The sequence below is a fragment of the Cibotium barometz genome, chromosome 41 (assembly GCF_041138505.1).
Source record: "Cibotium barometz isolate CiBa-2024 chromosome 41, ASM4113850v1, whole genome shotgun sequence".
Lineage (NCBI taxonomy): Eukaryota > Viridiplantae > Streptophyta > Polypodiopsida > Cyatheales > Cibotiaceae > Cibotium > Cibotium barometz.
Window position 1 is genome coordinate 21,391,659 of NC_141086.1, and position 6,297 is coordinate 21,397,955.

The following is a 6,297-nucleotide window of genomic DNA, read 5'->3' on the forward strand; positions in this document are numbered from 1 at the left end:
TCTCTCTCTCTCTCTCCTCGCCCTTGCCTCTCGCCTACCCTCATTCACGCCAGGCTTGGTGCAGGGCACCGGCAAGCCATGGCGGTTACCTCAGATAGGGAGCCTGCCTTGTCATAGCTGATGATATTACAGATGCAGGTGGTATGGACGACCTAGCCCTACCAGCGATCCACAATGCCAAAGAAGTCATACGCTAGTGCCTTGGCAACACCGACCAAAACCCTAACCAGTCAAAGCTCGAGCTCATGGGAGGTGTTCCTCCTAACAGAAATTAATAAGCTGCGAGAGGAGAATGGCAAGCTGAAGGATCAGCTCACTGAAATTGAAACCTGGCCGGCCTCCCTTGAGGGCAAACCCGACCCGGTTCAGCAGCAGATTCATGCCAAAGCAGAGTACTAAGATAATCCTTTGATTACTACTATGCTACGAGTACTACCATTCTTGTGATTACTACCTACATGGCACAATTTGGTACTTTTCAAATGTAAGTAATAAAAAAGATATACACAACAGTGCAAGGAACTTGCAATCTAAACATATGTAGAAGATCCCTTGTCAATAAACATGCTAGAGGATTCAAGATTGTGTTAGCTAGTACTAAGAGTAAGCATTTTTAATGTAATCTTTCATCTAAAAATTACGACAGCATACCTGATTTTCATGACCCCCTGTAGTAAGGCTAGTTCTATCAACTTCAAGGTAATTAACTTAAAATCCTAAGTTTCATAAGTTTTCTATGGAAGCTCTATTACTTCAGAATAAGGACTGCCTTCAAAAAAGCATGAAGTAAGTTAGGAAAATGAAAGATGAATCTTTGCTTTCATTGTTTAGAACTGCATATTTGATTGCAAAAGAAAATCTACCGTTTCAGTCTTTCCCGAAATGATTAGTCTCTTACAAGATTGCCATGATCCCTACACTACTACTCTTTATAATGATAAGGCATGTGCATAGATGTTTTGTTGTATGGCAAAGTGTCTTATGGATCTCAAATTAAAGAAGGTTGCCTCTAGTCCATGGTTTGGTGTGTTAATTGATGCACTAATGATATTTCTTTGAATGGTCATATGGTGACTTATCTTTCATATCTTAAGGCAAATCATATTCTGAAAATGAGCTTTTATTGGATTGTGCAAGTCAATGATGGGATAGCAAAGTCTTTGTTTGAGGCTATCGTAGATGAGTTGAGAAAGTGTTAGCTTGATTTTTCTAGGTTTGTTGCCTTTGGATCTGATGGATGTACCACAATGACTGGAACTGACAATGGTGCTCAAGCACTATTGAAAAAGAATGTCAATTCTTTCTTGACTTCCATTCTTTGTGTAGCACACTGTAGTACTCTTGTGGTACCAAATGTTGCTAAAGACATGGACTAATGCAAAAAAAGACTAGCTAAGCTTGTGAATGCCATAGCTACCTACTTTAATGCAAGCACGAAGAGGTTGAAAGGTCTTTGTTCACCTAAATGAGCATTCTCCTTGCGCATGAGAGGGGAAGAAGAGAAGAGAAGAGAGAAGATGCAAGGGTCGGTTCGGGAACATGCACTTAGCCAACCCTAAGAGGGTTAACTCCTCGATGTGAAGCCGCTAGGGGCTCACTCCACCACCACTTGTGTCACCCAAGTGGAGCTTTTCCTTGACCTAGGTAGAGAACAATGAGAGAAGGAGCTATGGAAAGCTCAACTCCTATCTCAATTCCTTCATGTGCGCAAGAACATGTTCCTTAATTAAGGCCCTTTCACAAGGTTTATTAAAACAGCCTTTGCCTTTTTCCACAATACAATAATGCCAAAGATAAGATTTATAAAAACAAAGTTTAAACATGAATCAATTTCATACAAGCCAAACTGGCTCTCTTATTCTTTTCCTTTATACCGCCGATGATCTAGAATTCGGCCTTCCAGCCTCCACATGCTGGGCAAAACCCTACGGGACCATACACCTCATCGTCGGCCGCTGGCGAGGACTCAAGCCGGCCTGTCGCCCTCTCAGGCTCCATCGCTCGATCCTCCCGCCCCTCAGAGGGATGTCTGCGCACTAGGGTGGGCTAATTCACCGCACTAGCCTGGGCCCTCAGAACTAGGCAGCATCATAATCAACCGCCTCAATCGGCAAACCTCATTATCCCAATGGTATGAGGGATACCATGGGCCAACTCCGGGCCTTACTAACGTCTCCGCCGTCCGGCTATACAAGCACAAGAACGGGGCAGCGTCAAGGCAGGGAGAAGTTGTACATGTACCTTAATTTAACAAAGATAACAATCCATTTACTCACTAAACCATCTGACTAGGATCCATGTCACCTTCTTTAAGAAAACAATCTTTTTCACAAAGATTTTAGCATTTCAACTTGAGATTGTGATAAGTCATTCTTTATTAAGGCATATGTTATTGCTTAAAAGAATACAAACTTTAAATGGTAAATCAATCAAATAGATCACTTGTAACAATCAATAGAGAAGCCGGGGCCATACCTCAACCCCTAAGAATGATATATAATTGAAAAACAAAATATGTATATACCTTATAGAAATTTGTCGTTTATCTCGTTGTCCTTGCTTGTTAACAAGAGCTTTAGAACTTGACATATGAGAATAGAGTCTTCTAATACCTTGTCCTTTGATTGAAATCATCCAATAATCTCCAAGCTTTATCTCCTCTTACTCATACTGTGATTCTTCTCTCTTTCTAAGATCTATGGCAAAATAGCCTTCTCCTACAGGTCTACAGCATAGTATTCTTTCTCTAAAAGAAAAGCTATGGAGTTTAGGTCTCTTCCTCCGAAAGACTATAGCAATCTAAGCTTCTTTTCTGAGATATTAGATAAGAATGAAGGGATATATACATCTCAAACTCTAGGATTACCTTGAGGCTACTTGTTGCCTTCTCACAGTTTTCTCTATGTAGAGACCCTGAGAGAAACAGCAAACTGTTTCGGCCATAACTCTCTGATAAAAACTCAGAATATGGTCATGTAACCAGTCAAAAGAACGGGAAGGCATCTGGTCTACAAGCCAAAGCGGGCAGAATAGGCAAAAATGTCTGTATATAGCCGCAAACGCACCATCTTTAGAAACGCGTTGTTTTTTCACATTTTTAGTATGCATGGACTCTAAAGGTGTAAAAGTACTCTAAATATGACCTCTTATCACCTAAAATCGAAATTCTATTTTTGGGGATACTTATCTCTTAATAGAACTATTCTTATGTTCTTATTTTTTTTAGGATTTTTGGAGCTAATATTTTTATTCTAACACTTTTCTAATGTTTCTAGCCTTATTGTCTCACTCTTTCTAATTACACTCTCTTTTCTTATTGAAATCTATATTCAAAGAGACACATACATACGTGGCTTGGGAGGGACGTTACAAGTGAAGATCGACCAAGTGAGTCCGAATCGGATAGAAACAAAAATCAAAAACTTGGTAAGAAGAAAACGAGACATAAGCGCCAACGCTATCGAGCTAATGTACACACTGCAATAAACAAGGAAAGATCCACTGCAGAATGGCTTAGTTATGTAGGAGCCATTGACGCTCATCGGAAGATAGCGGATAATGGGGGACAATACCTCCAAAGTGTCATGTGGTGTATTCCGCAACCTCATGACGTCGCCCAATTAGAAATCGAAGAGAAGCCGAAACTAAGTCGTACTGCAAGAAGGCGGCAAAACCAAGAGTTGGCTCAACAACAAAAGGAAGCGGAATTGAAAGAAAAAAGCCTGACACAACAAGAACCAGTAGACTTACACCCCGCACCCGAGCATTTCAAATCATTCACCACAGGGGAACGTAAAGTAGTCTACACAAAAGCCCAACGAACGCCTACCAATGGGAGTAGCGGTGTCTACGATGGCCCTGCGGTAGTTAAGGAGATAGACTTAGCAGATCCGGGTGAGGAGTCTAAACCAGTTTTCATTGCTCGAGACCTCACCAAGGCGGAAGAAGCTGCACTTACGAAGCTTCTTAAAGAATTCAAGGACATATTTGCTTGGACATATCATGATATGAAGGGTGTTCCACCTACGGTGGTGCAACACACGATTCCAATGATTAGCACTGCTAAACCAGTCCAGCAACGTCCCTACCCAATGAATCCTAAGTACGCAAAGATTGTACAAGAGGAAATTGAAAAGCTGGTAAAATGCGGATTCATATACCCAATTGAGCACTCAGAATGGGTTTCTCCGATAGTCATCGTGCCAAAGAAGAATGGGAAACTCAGAGTGTGCGTTGATCTCAAAAAGGTTAATGCAGCCACCAGAAGGGATCATTACCCCTTGCCATATTCTGAACATGTGCTTGAAAGAGTGGCAGGCAAGGAGGCATATAGCTTTTTAGATGGGTACTCGGGTTACAATCAGATCACAATTGTAATCGAGGACCAAGCTAAAACAGCATTTATCACGGAGTTTGGAGTGTTTGCCTTCCGCGTCATGGCCTTTGGCTTGACCAATGCACCTGCAACATTCCAACGATTGATAAACACGGCCTTTAAGGAATATCTAAGGGACTTCTGTGAAGCTTTCTTAGATGATCTTTGTGTTCATTCCTCTTGGGATGAGCACTTGATGTGTTTACGAAAAATATTTGAAAGGTGTAGATTATATCGCATCTCCTTGAATCCTTTCAAATGCCAATTCTGGGTTAAACACGGAGTTATCTTAGGGCATATAGTGTCCAAAAATGGGATTTCCACGGACGAGAGTAAAATCAAGGTCATTTTGGAATTGCCACCACCCACCAACTACAAGGGAGTCCAACGCTTTATGGGCCACGTTGGTTATTATCGAAGGTTTATTCTATTCTTCGCTGAGATAGCTCGACCATTGTATAAGCTTCTCATCGAGTTTATTTGGACCGAAGAATGTGATCGTGCCTATGAGCTATTAAAGAAGGCCTTGGCGAGTGCTCCAATCTTGAGAATGCCTAACTGGGATTTACTCTTCCATGTGCATATTGATGCATCAAACTTTGCTATTGGGTGTGTTTTGAATCAACCTGGAGAACACCAGCTAGACTACCCCATTAGCTTTGCCAGTCGCCAGTTGAACGATGCTGAGATGAACTACACCACTACAGAGCGAGAAGGGTTGGCAATGATATATGCAGTAAGGAAATTTCGTTATTACCTCCTTGCCACCAAGTTTGTTTTCTATGTAGATCATCAAGCATTGTTGTATCTGGTAAACAAACCATGCTCCACAGGAAGAATCACATGATGGCTATTGATTCTTCTTGAGTTTGATTTCACTGTTGTTGTGAGACCTGGCAAAAAACATGTTATGGCTGATCATTTGTCTCGCATACCTAATGGTGAGGCTCCTACGGGGGTTGATGATGACTTACCAGACACTTCCCTGTTCATGGTGGAGACAATGCCTGAATGGAGTGAGAAGATTGTTAACTTTTTGGTTAATGGCTTTCCACCCAAGGAGCTTTGTAAAGATCTAGCTCGAAAGCTAATCAAAGAATGCGAACCCTATTGCCTGATAGCCGGGACTCTTTATAAAAGAGGAAAGGATGACGTTCTTAGGCGTTGTGCCCGAGAAGATGAGTATCTATACATTTTGCAAGAGGCACATATGGGCGTAGCCGGTGGTCACTTCTCAGGAGACCTAACTGCGCGAAAGATCTTACAATCAGGGTATTGGTGGCCCACTATGTTCCAAGACGCATCACTCTTTGTGAAGGGTTGCGATGAATGCCAACGATATAAGAAACCCCAGAGGAAAGATCAGATGCCCCTACATCCGATCAAAGTAAACCAACCATTTGAAAAGTGGGGTTTAGACTTTGTAGGTCCAATTAGTCCAGCGGCCCGAAACACACAATCTCGCTATATTATTGTGGCCACTGACTATATGACCAAATGGGCTGAAGCGAAAGCGACACGTAAGGCAGATGCGAGGACAACAGCCAAGTTCCTCTTTGAAAATATAATCACACGATTCGGTTGTCCTTTTGAACTTGTGAGCGACAATGGTACGCATTTTATAAATGAAGTGATTAAGGAGCTCACAACAAATTTCATGATATCCCATCATAAATCTACTCCTTACTATCCGCAAGCGAATGGCCAAGCTGAGAGTACCAACAAGACTTTAATCTCTATTTTGACAAAGACAGTTGAAGCTCATCACACGGATTGGGATCTAAAGCTTACAACAGCTTTATGGGCCTATCGTACTGCGTACAAAGTGGCTATTAATTGCACACCATTCAAAATGGTATATGGCCAAGAAGCAGTCATGCCGTGGGAATTTGTCATTCCTAGTCTTCGTGTTGCTACTCAAG